Genomic DNA, 25,626 nt, shown 5'->3' on the forward strand with positions numbered 1-25,626 from the left:
TTCAGATCATCTTTCTTCATATCCTATGTCATATAATATTAAGCAAATTATTTCACATCTTCCATCCTATTCTATATAATATTTCCAGGTGGTGATTGCAATTCTTTACTTTCCCTGTTCTATAGTATATCTGCACATTATTCAGCTGAAATAAATTAGATGCCTAGAGCTATTAAGGTGATTTTATTTTTTTCCTGGAAATTAGAAAAGTTAAAAAATACCCTTCAGCTTCATGCATGTTTAGATTGCCTAAATCTAAATATAATCAGACAGCAAAGGATTTTCTTTGCCATCTTGTTCTTTCCTCTCTACAATAGATAGGCTTAAAGTCTAGCTTGAAATAATTGCAGCATATGGTTCTTTCTCACCTGACAAAGACATTTTTTTAAATCTCACATTCACCAGGGAGACTAATACACTGAGGTATTAGTTACTGAGATCTGTCTTCCATAGCCAAACTTCTTAAATCAATTTTACAGGAAGATACAGAATATTCTAATTAATTTTAGTAATTTATCAAATGTGATGATAATAATTAGAATAATAGTTGATATTTATGTAGTAGTTTAAAATTCACAAAGAATTTTACAGATGGCATCTCTTTTAGATCTCATAACTCAGAAAATGCAAGTAGAAGTATAAGAATGCCAATCTTATAGCTAGGTAAATTGAACCTCACAGAAATTAAGTGATTTGCCCAAGTTCACATCGCTAATAAGTGGCAGGTCATGACTCATACCCAGTCTTGATTCCAGATTTATTGTTCTTTTCATTATATAATTGCCTTAACCAAAAGGAACTGTTTTGTGGGAATACTAGGGATGGTATTATGATTGTTATCACCAAGAGTTTGAAGAGATATCATGAAGAAGAGGGATTCTGTTTGGAAGAATTATGATAAATGATAAAAGTTGTAGGGGGAACATACCTATCCCTTCCACATTGTGACTTTCCTCATCACAGTTTTGATATATCACAGGTCAGCATAAGAAATTACTCTAAATGAGAATTTTTAGGGAGTTTTATGGAAGCTACAGTAACTTAACGTTGATCTACATATAGCCTATGACCAAATGCCTAATCCCAATTTTCCTACTATAACCATCCCATAAAAAAAAAAAAATCAGACTTCTCTGGTACAAAGGGATGGCCAAAAATTTTACACAGATTTTCCAGATCTTGAGGTTCCACATCACTAATCCCTGCAATGTGGAAGAAATAACTACGTTTCATCTCAATGTAAGTGAAACAATTTCTAACAAATAAACTTCAAATATTGGATCGATTGCCTATCACTGAAAATTGTCACATAGAAGTTGGATGACCAAAGGTTGCCAATGCTTGTTCATATATGGGTTGGACTACCTTAGAGTCACAGAATTTGAGATATAGAAGCTATCTTGATGGCCATCAGGTTTAACTTACACGTGAAAAGAATTTCTGCTATAACATATATCTGGCTTCTGTTTGAAGACTTCTGAGGAAAGGAAACCTATCACCTCCCAAATTCCCCCATTTCACTTTTGAATAGTTTTATTTGTTAGGAAGGGGGTGTGTGTGTGTGTGTGTGTGTGTGTGTGTGTGTGCACACGCGCACGCGCGCATGGGGGGTGGCGGGGGAGAGGGGGTTAACCCACCCCCTCACCATCATAAAGCCCAACCTGGCCTCTTTACAACTTCTATCCCTTGCTTCCCTATATAACCAAATGTTCCTATATAACCAAACAGATCATGTCTAAACCGTCCTTATGACATTCTTCAAGACAACTATCTTGATGACTCTAAAAATGCTCATGTCCTTCCATTGATCCTTGCATTATATTGACTCAAGACCCTTTGCCATCCTAGTTGCGCTCCTCAAAATAACCTCCAGCTTATCAGTGTTCTTAAAATATTGCTTCCTTTGATCTTCTGAGGGTTAGGAATCTATATTCATTAGTTAGAATTGTGTTTAAATTAAGGATAAATAGGCATTGAGTAAATAGGCATTCAGGGTAAGGAACATAGGTTTCTTTATTTCTTTACATCTTTTGTGACCACTCAAGTTCTCTTTTTCTTATTTCCATACTCAACATGTTTTGGATATTTTAGATTGTCAATAAGTGACCTTCAGATGAGTTAAGTGAATTTTTACTTAAAATTAATACTCTTCAATAGATTCTTCATTTGTCCAATCAAAGAGAAACCAGGTATTAAAAACATTATATTCCTTGCTAGACATCAGGAAAGAAGTATTATCATGTATCCCCAGCTAGATGCCAAGAATATGAAAACAAAAGTAAGACCCTCCCTTCCTTCAAGGAGCTTACATTGTATTGGATTTTTCAATCAGAAGAACTCCATTTTATCTGTACAAATAGTAGCCTACTTACATTGAAATTCAAATATCTTTTATATAACTCTTCTCTCTGTCATCATTTTCATAATAAAATCTACAAGTGGGTAATAGTTATCCCAACACACTTCTGAAATTACCTCAATCTTAAAAAGCAACAATTTTTATGGCTATCTAGGACACTAGTGGGCATTCAAATACTCTAATTATGATGACAGTAGTATCTATTTGAGGTAGATAACTCAACCTGAGTTGTAGAGCCTTGAAAATTGGGAAGTAAAATATGATTTTCACAATTCATTACGACTGAACTCCATTTCCCCCCCCCATTATTCACCAGCCAACTTGGCCCCCTGCCCTGAGCAAATAGGCTCTGGACGAGTTATTTAATTTATGCTGAACGTACTGCACCTTCATCTAGTCAAATGACTGCAGGAATTTCAAATGACCATTCCAGGAAGAGTGGGATTCTGTTACTATGATGAATATAAGCATATCATCAAAAAACATATCCCTTAAATATATTTCAGTAACATAACTAGAAATGAGGCCAACTTCATATTTCAGAAACTATAATACACATGGAGACTCAGTAATGAGTGTAATGTGTATATTATAGATAATGTCCATGAAAAATGAAAATACTTCTTATTGACTCCCCCATGTATAATTTTTAATTTGTGTGCTTCTTAAAAAGAACTCTCAATTATGTATAAGGTCTATACTTTAAAGCTAAGGAGGAGAATATTTTTCTCTCAATTCAAGTACCACAGATCCATAGGGATAGGGTGGGGAAAACAAATTGAGGGCCAACATACATAAAGAGAAAACCAATTAATCTGAGGAGGGGTAGCTATTTTTTGGCTTTTCTTTGATTTTGGAGAATTAAATTAATAAAGTTTGGTTTAGTTTCTTTTTTTCATTGAAGAGTTGTAAACATATCATAAGACATAATATGAATATGCTTAATAATACAGTCAGCACAAAGTCTAAGAAGTTTATTTCCAGTAACTGCATATGAAAGATCTGACCTTAGAACAAAGAATTCAAGATGGAAGATTTTGGTATTTTTTTTCGTTCCTTGGCTTTTTACCATCTAGGTATTTGCATTGTCAATCTCAGAGATTCTTGGGGCTGAAGAAAGGCCTGTGGCTTCAGACCTATACAGTCATTTGCAGTTCATCGGACTATAAATTTCAAAATGATTTGAAAGAGAATATAGATTGATAATCAGGAATTGAATGCTGTTTAAAGGAGCTTTTTAACCCTAAGTCAGATAGAGGTTAGATATGCTGATCCTATTAGCAGTATGTTCAAAGATAGGCTAAATGGCTGAAGATACTAATTATCTGGCTGTCTGGTCAGTACTCCAAAAGAATTTAGCCACCAGGATTAAGACTCTGGGAGATGAAAAATCTCTTGTCTCTTGGATAAAAAGTTATACATGGATGAAGACCCTCCCTTTCCCTTCCCCTCCAGTCCAATGACGAGGGGTGTGAGGGCTTTTTTTTCCCTCTCTTAAAGAGATGAACCTCCACTTCTGGGATACAAGGGAAAAAAAAAAACAATCAAACAACTATATAAAAGATGGATGGTAGAACCAACTGCCCTTATAGACAAGAGGTAATAACAAAAACAGAATGGCTAAAGAGAAAGCAGCAGAGACATGCCAGCAGAAAGCAAGTGAGACAAGATACTGTATCCAAAAGGGATATAGCAAGCAAAGCAGCCCAATGACATCATCAGAAGACATTGTTGGCCTTGGACTATAAGAGACAAAAGTTGCCATATGTGTTCCATACATGTACACCCCTCCATACATGTGCCATGGCCACATGAGTTCCATATGGGTGGCCTACTCATACTTAAGTCCTATGTATGTCAATTCTTCCCACAGATAATACATGCATTTTTGGGAAAATGTGCCCTAAGGTTATGGGGGAATAATTCTATTGCTGTTTTTCATGCAATTTAACTCTTTGTTTCAAACTAATTCAAGCATCTGGTTGAGTAGTGAAAGTAATCACATACATGGGGGTTTGTGAGCAATGAAGTTGAATGTATGTGGACCCATAGAAATCCTTGAAACTGAAATAGCTTTTTTGTACCCACATTGGAGAGGCAATGTCCAATGTTCTATAGAAACATCTATTGATTTCTACTGAAGCTAAGGAAGAAGAAACACCTAGGAAAAAGACTCAACCTTTTTCATATCATGAACTCCATTGATGGTTTGCTGAGGCCTAGACCCTTTCTCAGAATAATTTCTCTAAAAAATAAAGGTAAAATTGAAGAAAATGCTGGTTTTCAGATAGAGATTGGTAAAAATAAAGATGTAATTTTTTCCCCATCCAAGTTCACAAATACTTTGAAATCCATCCACATATACCTTGGAACTCCTGGTCTAGAGGGAAAGAGGGAGGCAGAAATATTGAGAAAAGTTGAGAGATAGTCAAAAGGAAAAAAATGAAACTAAGAGGAAAATAATAACATTGCTCACCACTTAACCAATTTCATAGTCCAAGAAAGTCCAATCTTCTACTGCACTTGTCTTGGTCCAGATTTCCAGATTTCTTTTCTTTAACCCAAAGTTAATCAAAATGCTTTTTTCCAGGCTTCCTGTACCTTAAAACCTATTTATATCCTCAAATTCCTGTTTCCATAGAAATTCTAGTCAATTATTATGGAGTTATCTCAATGATGCTGCAGCTGACTTCCTTACCTTGGCTTGCCTTAAAAACCAGTCAGGTCCTTTTTAGGACCTCACAAGATGCTCTTCAAGTTTTTTTTTTCTTCCTGGAATGCTAATTAGCATTAGCTAACTAATTGTCTACATTGTACTTGACATACCACACTTTATTTACTGCAATATCATACTCACTTATATGGGTTTTTTGAGTTTTGAAAGATGTCTTTTGCCCTTGCAATATGTGCTTTATCTTTGCCAATCAATAATACTGAGTTATTTCCCTCATCATGGCCTATTTTGGTCATTAGCAAGTATTTTTAGGAGGAGGGGCATTTAATAAAGAATTTAACAATAGTTTTCAAGCTTTCAGTACCTTTCTTATTTTTAATTTATTTTTTAGTTTTCACCTTGCCAGGGTCTATTTCAGAGTTCTCTATCAACAAAATTGCTAAACTATATGATTAATTTCCTTGCTGTTTCTTTTTTCTCAAAGAAACACTGGATTTGAGTGTTATGTGATCACTATTTCATAATAGCTCACAAAGGGAGAAAAGGGGTTCTCTATGAATAGGAACTTTCTGTTGTAGATTCACTGGATACTTTCTTTTAAGCCACTTAAAGTTATGCTAAAAGTTCACAAGTGTAAGGTTTAACTGGACTTCATTGCATCTTAACAGACATGATATTAATTTGAGGGATTAAGCTATGCCAGTGACAAGAACTACCTCCTAATCCCTATTCTTTTTTACAGCTTATTACCAGATAGAGTGCTGGGCCTGGAGTCAGGAAGACCTAGGCTCAAATCTGGCCTTAGACACTTACTAGCTCTGTCACCCTAGGGAATTAACTTAACCCTTTTTCCTTCAGTTTCCTCATGTGTAAAATGAATTAGAGAAGGAAATGGCAAACCACTGCAGTATCTTTGCCAAGAAAATCCCAAATGACATCACAAAGAGTTGGACAACTGAAAATGAGTGAACAACAATAATAAATAAAGCTTACTTTAAAGACTGTTCAAAAACTAAGTGCATGCAGACACAAGATGGATCAATTCATAAGGTATATGAAGGTGGGAGAAATGCCAAAGGTGCAGAAAATATCTTGGGCCTTATTACTATCAAAAAAGATGTCTATGTCCTTTTTCTCAGTTATGTAAGAATTTTATGAGAATCACATTCATGTCTTGAAGGAATTCTTGATTAAGATATTAGTAGGGAAGACAAGTTATTTTTTAAATCACTTAACAGAATTCAATATTCCTCTATGATTACCTTTTGAACAACACACAATATTAAAGATTTTCTTCTAACAAAGTGATTTCCTGTGCATATATACAAAGTTTACAATATTCTAGAAAGTTTAATGGAGAAAATCTTATTTGATGACCTGTTCATGTTTATCATCCTATAAGATATAAAATAGGGAGATACATGTTTTGTGTTCAACACTGTCATGGAGGAGATCTAGCATAGAGATTAAGTAGGAAGGCAAGGAGAGGTCATTCAGATGTTCCTGTTTGGGATAACATAGCATTTCTATCAATCCGTAGAACACTGTTGAGTCTCCTGAATAAGGTTCATAACCACTCAGAAAAATGAGGCCTAACCATCCACATAAGAAAAATCAAGAGGAATGTCTGTTATCTAGTCTAGACTCTAAACTATAGCATAGAGTTTGATATATAATCCACAGGGCTGATTCATTAAAATACACCTTGGAGAGACATTGCAAATGTAGAGTGAGTTGATGGAGGAGATTAGTTTGGAGTATGAGAAATTTCAAAACTCCTTTATTGACTATAAATTTCTTGCTGAAATAAAAGCCAGACTTTTTAGTAACAACAAAGAGTCTACCAGGGTGATTGTAAGTCATGAAATAATAAATTCTCTAGGAATTAAAATTGAGTGTCATTCAGAATACAGTAGAGGGGTAAATTATGATATGGAACAAATAAAGAACCATTAAGGAGAACCAGAAAAAAAAAAGTATGTCAACAAAATAATTTAAGTTGAAAAAAAAAAAAAACAACTGCTTTGCTCAAGTGGTCAGAATGAGGAATAACTGATAGCCAGCCTTTGTCTTTCACTGGTATCCTTTGAGAAAGTGAGGAAGGCCTTAGTATGTTGGGCAAACCCTTGATGAAATTCTATCGGATATGGATGAGAGGAATCCTCCATGGGCAGATGTGAATGGGGCACAATGTTCTTTACTGAACACAATATCCACACTGATGAGATCACAGAACCATTTGAGTATTTGAGTAACAGGAGAAGGCTATTGGAAGTTAAAAATTGAAAGTTAAGTGACTTTACTTCCCATTCCATTCAGCAGAATTCAAGTAATAGGTGCTTACTATGTACAAGGTACAGAGACAAATGACACTCACTCTCCTACATTCCAGTAATGGGAGTAAGACACCACCATAAGCAACAGGAATGAGAGGGTGTGGTTAATAGTTCTCAAATAGCAGGGAATGTGACTGATGTATAATCTCGTATAAATGATCTAGGAAATACTTAATTTACATTTCCTTGGCTAATTTTTGACTATGAAGGACTAACGCTACTTTTGAATCCTGGATTAGCTAATTAGGGCTACTGAATAATAACATTAGTAATATTACTACTTTCCCCCACCCCCCTACCCACCCTAAGAGTTAAGAGCTTCTTTTGTCCATATAATAATCTGCACTCACAGAGACACATATGTGTGTATACATATATATGTGTGTGTATACATATATATATGTGTGTGTATATATGTGTGTGTATATGTATGTATGTATGCATGTATTTATGTATGTATGTATATATAATTTTTGCATGTGGCTGAATAGAAAGCCAGCTTTAGTTAGAGACTTGGTTTGAAATTGGTACACTTACAATTATCAAGATATGACTATATATATATATATATATATATTTTTTTTTAGTGTCCTCATTAACTATATAAAAACAAAAAGAGAGTCTAGAACTGAGGCTTTACAACTGTAAATTATTCTATGTATAGTCACAGATATGTTATAGAAGGAAGGTGCAAGAAACATAAAAATGAAATTACTATACTCCTAACTCAGTATGTATAGCATTTAAGAAGATAATTTATTTGTCCTTTCTAGTTCTAACACTGGGAATAGAAGGTACATTTTGGTTATTATAGCTATCAGTTGACTCTTGATATAATTATGATGCTATAAAAATATCTGTGTTGCTATATGGTGTAATTGAACTCAACTGGAGAATATATAACATTAAGAATGACTCTATGAGAAAAAATATGTTCTGAATTTTATAGGTTCTTATACCGTACTACTCTTTAAACAAGCATATAACTAGTTCAGAGGGATCTGAGGGATCCTAGAGTCTCGAAAAGTGGGTCATGAAAACCTCCATGACTGCAATAATACTGGAGACATTAAGTAAATAACTGAAAAAATCCTTTGATATATGCAGAATCAATACTTGAGGAAGATAATTGAAACCAAATAATTGACTTTATAGTAATATTGTAAGGAAGAATATGAAGACTTGCCTGATACACTGTGCAGGTATGCTGAAATTACATTAGATTATGATAAGTGGGAGCACCAGAATACACGTGCCATACCTATGGATAATATTCACATGTGAACACACATATATGTGTGCCTCTTCAATGCTATATATGCATATGTAAATATACATATGTATATGCTTTGTATGTGGCAATGGGAAGCATTTGTTAAAAACTAAGTATATATACATATAGATATATGTATATTATATATCATATAAATAAAATCTTTACATAATGCTTAAGAAATCTACTTATTTTAATTCCCCTTAGAAAAAATAAATAGGAGTGTAGCAGATTAGGTATTTATAGATACATATGTATACATATGTCTACAATCTACATAAATATACATAATCAATATGTAATATTTCACTGCATATATATTGAAAATAAAGCACAGATAAAAACTAGCTATGGCATATGCACTGAAATTTTCTGGAGTATGGAGACCTATGTAAATTGCACACATTAAACATGACAATGTGTAGAGTGCATACTTGCAATTTGTGATTTTCAGTAAAAATGAGTTTGACAAAATATATTCCTATTTCTTACCTACATTTCCAGTCATTAGGTATGAATTCTGAAAGTCCATCATCCCCATTCCAACAATGTGTATAAAATCTTCAATCACCTGCATTAATTCTATGGAGCCTGGGTAGATCTACAGAAACAAGCAAAAATCATATGAAAAATAACACTGTGTCCTATAAGTCTAAAAGCATCAAGGACAAGTCTCCATTCTGTTTTAAGAAGGTCATGGAATATGCAAAGAGCTGTTTGGTATTAAAGAATTTTGTGAACCAATGGCTTCGAGCTATTAACAGGAAAGATGCTGGCATTATCACAGTAAATGGAACTTTATAGCAGTGTGTAGCAGCGATTAATCATCCATGATAAAAAAAAAGGCAAAACATTTAAGGATTGTCAACTCAGAAACAAACAAACAAAAATAGCTGTTGATGGATTTCTTGTTATTGCAATCGCTTAAACACAACATTGGAGCAAAACAACTCTAGGTCTTTTATTTTAGCTTTTAATTTTAGTAAGTCATGCTTGCTCACAGGTAGGGTGGAGAACAAAAGGAAAGGAGAGCACTCACTTCCAAAAATAAGGCAATTATAATATAGTAAGTCTGGAATTCACCTTTACCTTCCAAAATCTGTGTAACAAAATGACCTTGCTTTTTTTTTTTTGCTAAAAGTGGCCTGATGCCAACAAAAGTTAGAGTCTTAGCAGAAATTAAGGGGGACAGCTACATATCACAGTAAATAGAGTACTGGATTTGGAGTCAGGAAGATCTGAGTCAAAATCCAGCCTCAGACACTTTGTAGCTTTGTGACCTTGGGCAAGTCTTTTATCTTCTGTCTGCCTCAGTTTCCTTACCTCTAAAAGAGATATTTTACTTTTGGTGGTTGTTGCTAAAATAAAATGAGATAATATTTGTAAAGCGTTTTACAAACCTTAAAGTGATATGTAAAATGCTAGTTATTTCTTGCTTTTGCTATTATCATCATCATTGTTCTTGCTAGCTTTTAGTATACATGACTAATAAAGTAGTGAAAATTTTATTCTTAAGGGTCACTACTTTTATCTGATTGCATCTAGATAAGTGATATGGAGGAAAAATGTTTGAAATTAGATATTTTGGATTTTTGGATTGATTATTTTTCACCAAGAGGCAGAATGGTATAATGCATAGAGAACTGATTTCAGATCTTAGGAAGACCTTGGTTTAAGCCCCAACTCTTTGACACATATTGGCTGTGTGACCCATGGCAACTCACAACCTCTCAGTGCTCTAAGCAGCTCTTTAAAACTATATATCAAAGAGAAGGTGCTGACCTGCATTGGTTGAAGAAATTTCTTCATCTAGGAGTTCTCTATACCAATGAAATAACTGACCTAGCACCTATCCCTGTCCTTACTCTTCTCCACTGCCAGCTTCCACCTCTCTCTAAAATAAGTGATTTATTTCCAGATTGGATTATGTGGATTTGCAAAACCATATAGGAGGTTATGAGAGATATTGACCAGTGGCAAAAAACACAGTATTGATACCAGGGAATTGGGGTAGGAATAGATTTCAGGCAGAGTAGACAATAGGCACTCTATTTGGGTGGACTTGGAGGATTTTTTTTTTTACTTCATCACATTAGCCTTAAAAGCCTCCACAAACTTTACTTCTGGAAAATACCACCACGAAAATCACCCAGTATTATTTACTGGCATAACCAGTCCTTCCACAGATAAATGCATTTTCTGACTTGAACATATGGCATATAAGGACACAAATGAATTAACTGGGGCATTGCCAAAGGGACTTATGATGCCAACGGTCCATAAAAGAACACTTTCTAGAGCATGACCTTTTCTCATAATAGTGTAGTATGTTTTTAGGTTAGCAATAGAATTTTGGAGTCAGATGGATCCTTGGAGACCACCTAACCTCTAACCTCTTTATTTTCTGTATTAGAAAATGGAAGCTGAGAGGGAATAAATGGCTTATTAAGATAAAACAACTTGAGGCTAGAACTCAGTTCTTTTTATTCCCAGGCTTGAAAACAAAGGCATTGTCCTTTTGCATCCTCAAAAAGATATTAATTCCTTGCAAATAATGCCAATTTCTATCCACATACACATACCATTTGGTATATGTGCATGGGAAACAGTGATATGCCTGAGAGAGCTGGACTCTCAGCTCACTCTATTTTGCATCTGCTGCTGGGTCTGGTTAAACTAAGAACAAGCTCTCCTGGCCAGGATAAACTCATCACTTCAAATCTCACCACCATTAAATCAAACCTCCTCTCCTCTCAGATTGGAGGGCTAGAGGGCAGAGTAACAAACTGCCCCCAATGTCTTCCTTTATAGAGTGTCAGCTCATTCCACTTTGAATCTGCTACTCTGCCTGGTTTCAGCTCTGTAGAACAGCTTCCAATGTTCCTCCTCCCCCTATTCTCCCCTTTCCTGTGATCTTTTGTATGTCATCTCCTTAAGATGGTAAGCTCCTTGAGGCCAGGGACAATCTTTCTTTTTAAAAGTTGTATCCCCAGTGCTTATCACAGTGACTGGCACACAGTAGGCACTAAATAAATGTTTATTGGATTGGATTAGAGAATTTATCTCATAGTCAGGAAGACTTTTGTACCAGCTCCACCTTGGATGAACACTGACTATTTGACCCCAAATAAGTCATTTAATCTCAGTGTTCCAAGCAACTCTTGACTCTAAGTTACAGAAAAGTTGTTTATTAGGAGGAGTTTCCTCACTAGAAATTCCATGTAAGCATGTCATCATATGTAACATTTTATGTAGTAAGAGTCTTCCAAATGCAGAAAGTGTTTTATTCTACTATGGTTTCAGATATATCTTTATTTTTAAAAATAATGAATATCAATAATGCATCAACCCAGAAAAAACTTAGAGATGAGTCTTTTCACTAAGATCTCTAATTAGTCCTTTACATAACAAATTCAGGGGGTGGGGGGTGGTTATGAATTTTCATGTATAATGCTGTATCTTTTTAACATAGTTGCAAAACAATTTTTAACTATTTAGCATCTCTATTTTAAAATAAAATTATACTTTTTTCTGGAAAGCAATAAACAAAGATTATTTATTAATCTAAATCAAAAGTAACCAGGCAGATTACGGATTTAGGGATTTGAATTGACTACAAGAAGTTCTGCTCCCATTTATCATTTGTTCATGTTGGGAATCTCGCAGTAAATCACAGAATCAGATGAATTGCAGCTTTTTTTTTAAATAGTGTTATGTATTTGTTCTAAACATGCTCATAATTAGTGGTCTCCAGTGCTCTAAAAGAAGGATAGCCTATGCAGCTATATTCTGAAGGATACTCAACTATTTTCTTACAGTGAATGAGGTTTTCCGGTTAAAGGATGCCAAACACAAATGCATAATTGAAACTAGTAGAAAGAAATAGAGATTTGGTATCTTAACAAAAGCAGTATTTATTGATGTGGTACAAGTTGTTACATTTAATTAAAATTCATGGAACTTGTGCTTCCTAATAGTGGGCTATCTTTAGAGATCCTATCAAAGGGAAAGTAATGGAGACCCATGTAACACGGATATTCAGGAACAGTGAGTAAAAGTTGTATCATAGGGCACTGGAATATTAACGCTTTTCATCTCCATAAAGGAGGAGCATTATTTAACTCCCTGGGACAGAGAGGTCTGTATCTCCTAGTATTCTGTTAGGTGAGGGCATCCAAAGAACATAGATGAGCAGTTTCCCACAGGGGCAGAGGGGAGCTACAAGATTACTTTTGAATATGACCTCTATTCAGGTCTCAGAAAAATCTAAACAATTCATGAATCACAGCAGGAATCAAGAATTGTTTAGTCTCTCATTAATCTGGTGGTCAAGTCTTGATTTCCTTACCTAGCAACCACTGCCTCCATGAAAAAAAAAAGTTTAGATTGAAAAATTAAACTGGAGGATTGTCAACCTTAATTTTTCATTAATGGGGGTAGAGGTTTGGATTAATGGTTTTAGAGGTTTCATTAATGGTTTAGGGGAAGGATTCCTAGCATTTAATTAAATTTGAACATTCTTTAGGATTAATTCATTTGAAAGATTAGCATGTAACTCCTTTAAATTTCATCTCTTTTATGTATTTACTAGAAAATAATACTTTTCTATGAAAACAGAGTTTTGAAAAGTGCTCTTGAAAATAAACTAAGATAATTATACTTGGTTTTAAAAGAGAGAACATAAACTATTGTCTGGATATGAAGTCAATAGTGGAGGTATATCTCATAAAAAGCTCACAAAATATTATTTTTAAGTTTATATTATCAACTATGAATACTTAATAATACTGAGAAGAAATGAATCCATTTAAGTCATTTTTCTTTCTGAGATGTTTATTTTTAATATAACAATTCTTCCTTCTGCGAATCCTCACCCATATTTTACATGATAAAGAAAATTTATTGGTATTTATATAGTTATTGACTTTTAATGAAAATTCTACTGTAATGCTTTATGAAGTGATCCTGATTCTGGTTTCTGAAAGGCTTATAATCAGTGGTGTGCAATCTCTGATAGACTTCAAATACATGACAAAACATCAAATGAGTATTTGTCATTGAAGGTCCAGTCTAGTGAAGTTCAGTGAGGATTTTCATCAGAAAGTTGCCCATGAGGGTGTGACATTTGAGCCATAGCAGTTCATGAGTTACCTACTAAAGTTGCGTAGGAGTTGAGGTTGGTAGTGCCCATTCCTACAAAATTGATATCAATGCTTTTTAAAAGAAAATCGTTGTTGATAATTAGGCAAATGAGAGTTAAGGGGGAAAAACACATTTAACAGAGACATATGAGGCCACTACTAAACTACTAAAAGTTGGAAGAAAGGGCAAGAAAACTCAAAAGCCAATGTTATTGTTTGAGCTCTCCTTCACTTTTACAAATCTTAGGTGAGTATAAAGCTTTGAAACTGTATGGGTGATCTTCATTAGATTATAGTTCAGTTGTAAATACCAAAGACAGGTGGTCAAAGTCACAGTATCCTGCAAGTATATTTCTGTTTGTTTTCAAAATAATCAGCTTTTCTTTCTGTAAACATGAGGAGGATAGTGAAAGTGATCATGCAGCACAAAGTTGTTAAGAATTCATCCCTAAAAGAAATACATTACTGAAAGTAGCAAAATCTTTTCAGGACTCTAGAGTAGTCTTCAGTCCAAAGTGTGACATCAGGTTATGTGCTGATCACCTTGTTGAAAATCTGTATGATTTCATAGGATCAAATCTGAAAGGTAGACTAGAGACATTTAGTCCAACTCATTGCTTTATGCATGGGGAAGCTGAAACCCAGAGAGGCTGTGAGACATTTTTAAGATCACACAGCAGTGTAACTAGCCAAACCAGGATTTTGAACCCAAGGGCTCTTGTTGTCTATCAAGTATTCTTTCCACTGAAGCTTGGTGCACCTTCTTCTCTTCCATTTCTTGTTCCCCACCACTAATATCCCCAAAGTTAGTTAAATATTTAATTAAACTATTTTTACAACTCTAATTGGAAAACATTATTTAAAGCATCCAAATACATCTTACCTGCTGGGCATCTTCCCATTTTTCCTTGTTTTCTTCATCTAGAAGGTTGCTAACTATTTGAAAGAAGTTCTGTAAATTAAAATGGATAAGACATTAACTATAAATGAAGCATTCTTTCCTTAAACATTATTCATTTGAGTTGGTCCTATAGTGAAGGTCTGTCTAATCAATATATAGCATATCACAGGTGGGGAACTTTTGGCCTTGAGGCCACATGTGGCCCTCTAGGTCCTCAGGTGTGGCCCTTTGACTGAATCCAAACTTCGCAGAATAAATCCCCTTAATAAAAGAATTTGTTGTGTAAAACTTGGACTAAGTCAAGAGGCTGCACCCTAGGTCCTAGAAGGCCACATGTGGCCTCAAGCCCACAGGTTCCCTACCCCTGTTAGATGATCTCCTTAGATTTCCTTCTAAATCTAAAATTACATGATTTTTACATGCTTTATACATCTCAATAGATTTATACTTTAAAAAGTAACCTGTCTCTGCTCATATTTCATTTACGTTTTTTTATATCCTCTACACTATTATGTCACGCATGACTGCATACTTATTCATTTTTATCCTTTATATATAACAATTCTAATAATCCACTTTTGGTAAGATACACATTTTATGTTTTTTTTTTTCCTCTTCAGAAGCAGGGATTCCTTTGTAGGAAATAGTGCCTTCATGTTCCCTTCTGACCAAAATAGTTGTAGGCAAAGTTCAAAGTTACTTTATAAGTAATGATAATGACAGCGTTTTATTGAGGTTACCAAAGTGCAACTATAGTCCCATTTTATCTTCACAACCTGAGAGGTGGGAGCTATTATTATTCCAATTTTATAGATGAGGAAGTGTTTTAGTAACTTGCTCAGGTTCACACAGCTCAGACTTTTCGGAGAAGGAATCTGACCTCAGGGCTTCCTAATTACAGGTCCAACACTATCCATGGTGCCACCTAGCTGCTTAAATAAATTCGCCTACTTTTTTGAATAAGAAAACCAAAGATGCATCATTTCCTTTGATATTACCAAAATACTGCCTTTAATCAACCTTCACCATGTACATTTCTTACCACTCCCATATTACAGAGATGGTTCCATTTGGAATTTTAATTCTAAGGCCCCCTTCAGCTCTAAATTCTGTGATTCTCCGATGTCAACAATCAAAAGCTCTCTTTGTGCTTAAAGACTTCATGGTATGGGGTAGAAGATTTTACTATTCAACATCCCTCTCCTCCCTGACACCCTCCCATGGTTTCTCTCCCATTATTCCTGTAAAATCCTCTGGCAAAGGGCTGGCTGGCCACAAAACTATTTTGGATTTATAGCTCCTCCCCATTTGGGAAGAAAGGAAAATAACCCAGCCTTCTTGGTGGTGAGTGGGATGGTGAAGCCCTCTCATGGAATCTGGATCTCCGCCTTCCTGTGAGTTAAGTGGGATGAATGGGGGTGGGCATCTTTCAGCATGGCTCAGGGCTTCTGATTGACAGCTAGGCCTAAGTTTCGAGTTACTAAAATCACCTGAACTGTGACCTTGCCAAATAAGGATAAAAGTGATTTTAAGAAGTTGGCATTGGCTAAATTGTACTGGGATAGTAGATTTCTGGGTTTAGATTGTGAGCCTGGATTCCACCAATGAGAGTAAAAGGTCAGTGGTGGGACAGGGGTTGTTTTTGTTAGGATACAAAGCTAAATTCTGCCCTCTGGGCGCCGCCTCTCCCTACCGATTGTCTATCGGTTTGGAGACAGCCCTTTCTCAGGAGACACCTCTGACTCTTTTAATTAATTGCTGGCGGGTGGTCTCACCCCATACAGTGGAGATTGGGGGTGAGAGAGAAGTGGATTATTTTGCTCATGGGGAAGGTGAAAGTTTGTAAACTTTCCAGGAGAGAGGAGTAAGATAGAGGTCATCTCATGGCATCAGCACTACTGGGTCAGTAGCTAGCAACTACCACAGCTATAGTTACCTTCTCTGGGACTGGGAGGAACTGGAAGATTCCTGTGACTATGTGTGTTTTTATCATAGGTGCCCTCCCCAATAGCTGTAGCTAACAGAGACACAAGCAAGCCCAAAGAGAAAAGAAGAGACAGTCCTTATCCTGCCCCAGCTCTACTTCCTTTATTCCTATATTAAATTTATTCTGTTAAAATCGCATCTCATAAACACTTGTTGACCCTATCCTCAAGTTGCTTAGTGTCCCTTTGTGACATGAGGGTGAAATGGGAGCCACACAAGACAGAGAGATCTTCACTAGGGCAGAGCTGGGAGGGATACTCCTCTTACTGACCATGCTACTTGCTCCCTATTTTTCTCCTTCCTATTACTCCCACTTCTTTCCTTCCTCTTATTGCCTTCTATATTTTCATCAGTTCCCCACTATCCTAGTCTTGGTCACTGAGCCAACATAGGAGCAATTAATAGACACATCAAAATTTTCTTTTTGCTTAGCTTAATGTTGCTAAGACATAATCCTGAAATTATTTGGTGCGATCCTCACTTAATAGTACTTTGAATACCTACTGGTTTCTTCTTAATAATAAAACACATTTATTGTAATCATTGTTAATGTCTATGTGTTTTCTATTCTCTTTGGTGGAATAGGGCTTGTAAATTGGTTATGAAAGAGGGACTCTCACAGATACAAATACAGAAATAAAATACTTCACTTAGTGGTTGGGAAGCCCAGCCTGGAAGCAACCTTCTTTTTTTATATATCACTGTAATGTTTGGTCAGGATTGAAAGTATGTCAGCATGTGTTTAGAAGGGGCATTTCTAGGAAGAAAGGAAGGAGGGCCAAGAGAGCTATGTAAGAATTTTCCTCTTTCAAGCCCCATATATTTAATTTTTGTTTGGTAAGAGAATAGCTCATACTATCTTTGGACCCTTTCCTTCAAGCCCACCTTCTCTAGCCAGCCTTTCGATATCCTGTATCTGGACAGAATCACTGATTCTAATGGGCTTCAATCCTGATATACTAGGTCAGGCAGAGCTCCCTAGAAAAGATTATAAAATACATGTAATGGTGTGGTGGGATAGCATATAATCAAGTTAATTGATAGTCAAATCAATTATTCCTGTTTCTTGTCCGTTTGGAATGAGATCAGAAATTTTGAAGATGCTACAGAAAAGAAGCAGAAAACATTTTATTAAGTATTTTTCATCCTCTTACCATCTCTAGTTTCCCAAAACAGAAATTTTTCTACTCTTAATTAAGTTCACCTTGGTGTTTTTAGATGAAAAACAAAGATGCTTCATATCCTCTTTCCTTGTGGCTTGAAGTTATGTCTATATTTAATTGTTCTATTTATATTATTGACTTTTATTTTAAAATTCTTAGGATATCACATGGTTGAAACATTTTAAGTCATAACCTCTACAAAAGTTACAGAAATATTTTATTCCACATGTTTTTGAAAGTTCAAACCTATTTTAGAACTATTTTCACCACCTTTAACGTTTTATCTTCATTTTATTTCTTTTCCTACTAACAGTGTTAAAAATGTTTACTTCATTATGGTACACCTACTTCTATGGCCAGGCAATTATTTAATATTCAATATTTCTCAATTTATTATGACCAGTTAACTCACTTGGAAGCATTGTGTTAATAAGGCCAGACATACAAGTCTGATATCTGTAAAGGCCAGTTAGTTTCTCTCTGTTCCATAACTGTATTACTCAGTTACCAGGATACCACTAACCCCTGCCAGCTATTTTACAAATACATGCTGTTAAACCAAGAGAACAGGGATCAGTTCCTGCAAATCTATCTCCATAAATGGAGAAAACTCTAAACGTATATCCTAGTTACGTTGAGTTGGTAATATCATCCCAGTACATGAAGAATAGCACATACTCCAACTTCTGGATATCAGCCAACCTAACTAAGTGTCATAGCCTTAGAACTGGAAGGGAACCCAGCTAGCCCCTCTATGGGGCCTTAGAGGCTAAGTGACATGCCCAAGGTCATCTAATCAACAATTATAGTTTTCTGGATTTTTTTTAAAGACTACTTTGTGCAAATGTACAAAACAGGAGGTATTAAATTACAAGTAAAACTTACCAACAATGGACAGTAAGCAAACCTAAATAAATCAAAGGCAGTTATATTGCATCATATTACTGATGTGGATACAACTGGTGCCCTAAGGGTTAATATTAAGGTTACTTTCCCAGGCCCCCTGAGGGGGCTTTGAGTCTCATTCTGTAGCCCATCCTGTAACTAGAGATCCTGTAATTTAAGGGTGTCTTCATGCTCTTTTCACCTTATCTTGAAATACCATACAACTTGTACCAAAAGAATTGCTTTTGTCCTCCTCATCCTGTGTTCCCTATCCTGTCATTTATCCTCCTCATCCTGCATCATGACAACTTTTCCTTATCTTGCAAGTGACCATCTTCCTCACCCTGTTTGTACTTATCCTGTCACTAAGTCTCCAATCCCCATAAGAAACCCTAAAATTACATCATCATCCTACAGGCTTGTAAGTGCAAGCAAAATGGGACTTTTTGCTGTTTTTTCTTTTGGAGTGCTTCTTATCACTAAGGCATTCAAGTGCCTTTGAGTCTTGTCTTTGTTTGAATCCAGTCTTTGATTGAATCAAGAGTCTTTGAGGACCTGCTTAAGTCACAAGAAAGCCTAAGTCACATGAGTTTGAGTCACATAGTTGTGACGCCCTCTGGGGGCTGACCTTGAAGAAGCATATATATATATACATATATATATATATATATATATATACTCAGAGGTTAGCATTTTGCTTTGAGGGCTCACTCATTGGAAAAGTGTTCCTGTGATTTGGCCACACAAGACCCTGGGTAGCCGTTAAAGAGCCCCCTGACTTTGAAAACCCAGATGTTGGTACTTCTGTCTCTCGTAACTATGTATGTATTACTATAGAATGACAGTTAGAAGCCCTGTCTGCTGATTTGTGTTATTTGCTCTGTTTATATAATTTCTACTTATAATTTCTGTTTGTGTTTTCTCTGTAGTTCAGGGTGCTGACTTTCCCCCCTTGAACTAAGTGAATGATATATTTATATTTAATTAAAGTGAGATTGTAAACCCCTTAAAGTTGCTTTCATTAGAAAAGCAGGTCAAAAAATCTGTGCTAGCAGCCCTCCTGTGTGCTGGTGTTATTGGCCTTACACCTCCATAGCAGCTGCAAGCAGCATTGTTGTTACAAGGCTATATAGCTTTCTGTCTATATAAGTCTGTTTTTTTTTTTTTTTTCTATATCAGGGCCTTTAGGTCCATGTGCTTCATGTAATAAAGCTCCCAATGAATGGCTAAGAGAAATCTTCTAAGTGAATTTTTTCATATCTGAACCAGCCTTCCCAACTGGCACCTCAAAATTACAAGGTCACCAACCTGGCACCCTATTGAAGTAAGGGCAGAGTGGAAATTACAAGAAAGATACCTCTACTCCCGTATGGAAAACCAGCTGTTTTCATTCCCATAAAAATGGAATTTGAAATAGTCATCAGTAGCACACCAACCAACAGTGGCTGTGATAGGGACCCACAAATATCATTTTTCTGGTCCCAGTAGCAATTTGCACCATAGGCCTCCCAGAGCCCAAACATTGCTTCTTAGGGCACATCAAATTGAATATCAGTATCACCTAGGCAGTTTCAGGCATCTGACAGAAAAATTTCTATTTTAATTTTAAGTTCCTTCAAGGCAGGGTCTGTGTCTTATCTGTGTCTGCTTCTCCCACATTCACTTGGAACAGTGCCTAGCACATAGGAGGTGCCACAAAAAAGTTACTGAATTAATGTCATTTAATGTCGCTATTTTGTAACATTTACATTGTTGGTCCTAACAATGATGCAATTCTCTCAATGTTTTGATTTTTTAAAAAATGTATCATCCGTTATGGCTGAACAAAGTTTATTACAAATAGACCAATTTACTTTGCGTGGTAGGAGATTTTTTTTTAAAGGTCAGAACATTAAAAAAAAACCAGTATTTTGAGGGATAGAATTTGTTATTTTAGGCCATGAGCCTAGAATTTTGGAAAAGCACAAATTAGATAATATGGTAGTAGCACTAGTTTTCTCTTAAACCTCCTGCTAATGGTGTTGTTACTTGATTCTCATAAATAATTGTGAAAGAATTAGATCACTGTGGTTACCTCACATGATATATCTGACAGCATGTTGTCTTATTTATCACCAGTTATCAAGCCCTTGCCTGGTTTGAATAACTTATTGGTGTCTAATATTCCTTTTAGTTCCTTCTACATAACCTTCTTACATTTGGATGACCTGATTTGTGCTTAGAGTCAGACTGCCTGGATGACTTGAAAGCTGAGTGCCTTCCTGCCCTCAGGCACTAACCCTATCTCTTTTCTATTTAGTTCATCTCTTTGTAATGCATAGATCAGGTCTAATTCATTTCTTCCTCTGGGCTTATAAATCCCTCAGCAGAAGCTAGCCTTTTCTTGGAACATCCCTGTAAACTCTTTAAGTGCCACACTGTGTCTCCTCTAAACTCTGTACTTCCTAGGCACCTCTTCATGTAGCAGGCTTTGATAAATACTCATCGAATGGATCAAAGATATGAAATTAGATCCTAGATGAGAAAAGAAAGTCCCCCATATGCAACAAAAGGGGGGAAGTCAGTTATATTTCATAGGAAAACTATGTTCATTGATTCCAAAGCATTTCATCTCACAAGCTACAGTGACATAGGAAACCTGAGAATACCTCAGAATCCGTGGGTGATAGTAAAAAGAAAGGATAGGGCTCGAGGTGTTGGTGAAACTAGTGCAGGGCCTGAAGAAGCAGCTACAACAGGAGAAAATACAGAAGATCTGTTTCAGAACTTAACATTTCCTTCTCCCTTCCAATTGCTTCTTGACATCACATCTTGCTTTGGACTGCTGTGTGGCTAGGGGAGAAACAGGGACTAGAGATAAGAGAATAGATACTTAGAGTGGACAGGAGAAGAAAATGAAATCCAAAGTGGCGAGAGAAAAAGGGAATACCTTGAGGCATCTCTTCCTTAGTAGTCACTAATGCAGTACAGAGACTGACACATAATAAGCCCTTAATGAATGTTCATTGCTTAACTTGAAAGGACATTTGTCCTTCCAGTAGGTTCTTTGAGGGTAGGAAAAATTTTCACTTTGTCTTTGTATCACTAGGATCTAACATATTGCTTTGTATATAGCTGGTTTTCCATATACTAGGGCTTAACAAATGTGGGATTGGATTGGACATACTGTTGAGGTTTAGGGGTGTTCAGGAACCCAAAATACAGACGTGCCAGGTACTACATGAAAGAATTTGACCCAAGCCTTCTTTCAGTCAAAGAAAAACAGAGTTTATTAAAGATGCTCCATATTGGGTAGAACCTTAAAGAGCCTGAGGATCTGTATTGCTTGTGTTGACAAGGGGGCCAGAACAATCTGACCCAGATTGAGTCTGAGCTAGATTGAATCTGAGTGCCTTTATGGAGGCAGGAGGAGACATATACAGGAGGACTGTGGGAGAGATCTAAGGGTCGTCAAGTTGGTTGGCTGGTTGATTGTTGTCCTTTGTTCTGGAAGAGGACCAAAATGACATCACTATGCTAGAGTCAAGTTTCAATGTGTCTGACTGTGGCTGATCAGACCAATACAAGCTCAGAATGCTCAGTTGGGTACAAATAGTCCATGTGAACATTTGGGGTGGATATTCTAAATTTGTGCATCCTGTGTTTCCTTGAGCTGTTTCAATTCTGCTTTGCTCATAGAGCCTAGCACCTTCTCTGATGTGGGAACACCATGCTGAATGGTCCTATGCCAGTGTGTCCCATGTCATACAATTGTTTCCAAAGTTCTTAAGAGAGACCTTGAGAGTGTCCTTTTATGGCTTCTTCTGAACACCATGTGAATGCTTGCCCTGTGTGAGTTCTCCATAAAATAGTCTTTTTGGCAAGCGTATGTTTTGCATTTGAACAACATGGCCAGTCCATCAGTGTTGTGCTCTTTGAAGCAGAGTTTGAATGCTTGGCAGTTTAGTTCGAGTAAGGACCTCAGTGTCTGGTACCTTATCCTGCCAGGTGATCTTCAGAATCTTCCTAAGACAATTCAAATGAAGTGATTCAATTTCCTGGCATGGCACTGGTAGACTGTCCAGGTTTCAAAGGCGTACAACAGTGGGGTCAGCACAATGGCTCTGTAGACCTTCAGTTTGGTAGTCAGTCTAATAACTCTTCTCTCCCATACTTTCCTTCAGAGCCTCCCAAACACTGAACTAGCCTGGCAATGAGTATGTCAACCTCATTATCAATGTGTGCATCCCTGGAAAGTACACTACCAAAGAAAGCATTCAAAACTTCTCCAATTGCTGTAACTGATGGTTGCATGTACGGATGCTGTGGTGGGGGCTCATGGAGGACTTGTGGTTTTCTTGGTGTTAATTGTTAGGTGTCAATCTGTTTGCAGATGATTGTGCACTCAATGCATACCCTAAAACTGAGATGCAACAAAGTTTGGATCATTTCTCTGTTGCTTGTGCTAATTTTGGTCAAGTAGTCTGGGATGGCTAGAGGAGGAGTTTAGGGAGGCTCTTGATGGGAGTGGCTAGTAGCTGAGGTAACTAGAGGTTAGACACCAGGAACCAAGAAAATGGGATTTTGATGGGATCAAGGGTGGGAAGATTGCAGGAGGCAATCTTGAGGTAACAGACAATGGAGGGCTAGGCTAGATTAAGGGTAACAGAGATTTGGGGCTACTGATAATGGAAGGCTTATGGCCTCAGGGGAAAGCCAGATGGAGTAGGAAGATTCAAGGAGAGTTCCAGGGGGTTCCCAAAGCCTATAACCCATCAATACTAATTTCTGTTATATGTCAATTAGCACACATGATTCTAGGATGGTCAGTGTTATTATTTTGCACTAGATACTTTTCTAGGAAGTATGATATAGAGCTAGAAAACTGGAATTTGAATTAGGAAGGTTGGCATGGTGCCTAGAATAAAATAGGCACTTAATCTATGCTTATTGACTGACTGGGTTCAAATCCTGCCTCTGCCACATAATGGTTGCCTGACTTTGGGCAAGACATTTATCAGCTCAGTTGTCTTAGGCAGCTTACTAAAAGAAAAAAGGCATATATTGGTAGAGGGAGTTTCTCCCAGCAGCCTCCTGATGGAATCATAGGTGAATTAAAAGTAAATAAATAAAGATGCCTTTTAAGTTGCCTTGAGTTATTTTTTTTGGGGGGGTGATATTGGGGAGGTGTTGGTCAAGTTTATTTTTTTCTCCTCACATGGAGATTGTTTGATACAAGCCAATAACTATACATTCTTTTTCATAGTCTTTTATTTTTATTCCCTCAGCAGAATTCAATCGTATTGATTTGTAAAATAGGCTTGGCTCCTTAAACATCTAGCACATTTAAACAAGCTATTTAGCTCTCATTTCTTATTGCTGTGTTTATAGTAAGGGCCAGGTTTAAACACTGCATCAATAGTGATTTTATTTACTAAGGGCAACTTCTACCACCATGTAACAAGAGGAAATCCTCCCTGGTCGGTAAGCAGGAAAATGAACAATGCATTAAATAATAATATTAATAATTATTGAGTCATTGTCATGAGTAAATATTATAGGACTACACATAAGCTGGTTCCCACTGAGATGGGAAACCCTGATATTGATTCTAGTCAAATCTTCTGTGTTAATCTTTATTATGATGGTGTCCTAGCATCTGCAGTGATGCTAATTGGTCCCCCACCCCCATTTTGCATTATCTCATATCTAACTCTCTCTTTTATGCTAAATTCCTTTAGGAAGACAGTATCTGCTCTGTCTCATGGTGCACCTCTATCCTCTTCTACCTCTTCTCTGCCTTTGTTTAAGCCATCTACCATTACTAGAATGGACAGCCCTCCTCCTATGATTGCTATTGACATCCCCTCATTCTTTCAGGGCCCACATCATTTGTGATCTCTTTCATGAATCCTCCTCTGATATGTCCCAAGTTAAGCCTGGATCTTCCCTACTTAAATCTCTTTGGCCACTGGGTCTGAGATCTCTTAATCATTTAATTATTGTCAAACTGATATTATAGTTAGCATTTATATATGGTATATCCCTCTGTTGAAGAAGGTCTTCCAGAACAGGGGTTGTTCCTCATTTCGTTGTTATCTCATTGCACCTAACATGTTATCATATATTTAATAAATATCTGAATTAAATTGAATTATAAGGTATGGGGTATAGGCTTTGGGAACCCCCTTGAACTCTCCTTGAATCTTCCCACAGTTTAACAACTAATATTATTAGGTAACCCATCCTATTCTTCATTTGGTCAAACCCCATTTCCCAATCTAGCTCAAAAGACATTCTCTCCCTGTCACAACTAAAGGCATGGTTGAATAATTTGAAAACTTCTACCCTACTCCCCCTGATGAGGGCACAGTCTCTGGGAACCCCCTTGAATCTGGAATACAGTCTCTGGGAGCCCCCTTGAACTGTCCTTGAATCTTCTAACTGGATCTGGCCTTCCCCTAAGGCCACAAGCCTCACATTATCATTAGGCCCAAATCTCTACCTAGCCTCACCCTTTATTGTCCAGCTACTTCCCCACCCTTGATATATCAGTATCCATGCCTTCAGCTACTTCCCATCCTTAATTCCATTCTCTAGGTTCCTGGACTCCAACCTCACCTTATCCTCCTTAGACCTCCCCTCAAGACCCTCCCTAAACCCCTCCTCTAGTCACCCCAGACCACCCCTCAATCCCTCCTACAATCTTTGTGTATATAATCTCCATCTTGCCTCCATGAAGGTGCTCAGATGCAATCTAATTCAGTAGGTTGAATCTGGCCAGCTTGCAGAAACAGGCATCACAAAGCGGGGGATTTCTTAAGATAGCCCATTGTGGTGAATCCCTAATAAACTTTCTCTTTTCCCTTGGCTGAGAAGGCTTGAGTTGAATTCTTTCTGCAGGACCCAGCGTGTAGGTATTTTGGGGC

At 36.7% G+C, this 25,626-nt stretch overlaps 1 pseudogene; it reads right to left on the minus strand.

Moving 5' to 3' along the window:
* LOC118857793 overlaps nucleotides 1-25,626 on the minus strand; it is a 309,362-nt pseudogene that overhangs the window by 238,996 nt on the left and 44,740 nt on the right.

This window comes from Trichosurus vulpecula, chromosome 7, assembly GCF_011100635.1.
Source record: "Trichosurus vulpecula isolate mTriVul1 chromosome 7, mTriVul1.pri, whole genome shotgun sequence".
Lineage (NCBI taxonomy): Eukaryota > Metazoa > Chordata > Mammalia > Diprotodontia > Phalangeridae > Trichosurus > Trichosurus vulpecula.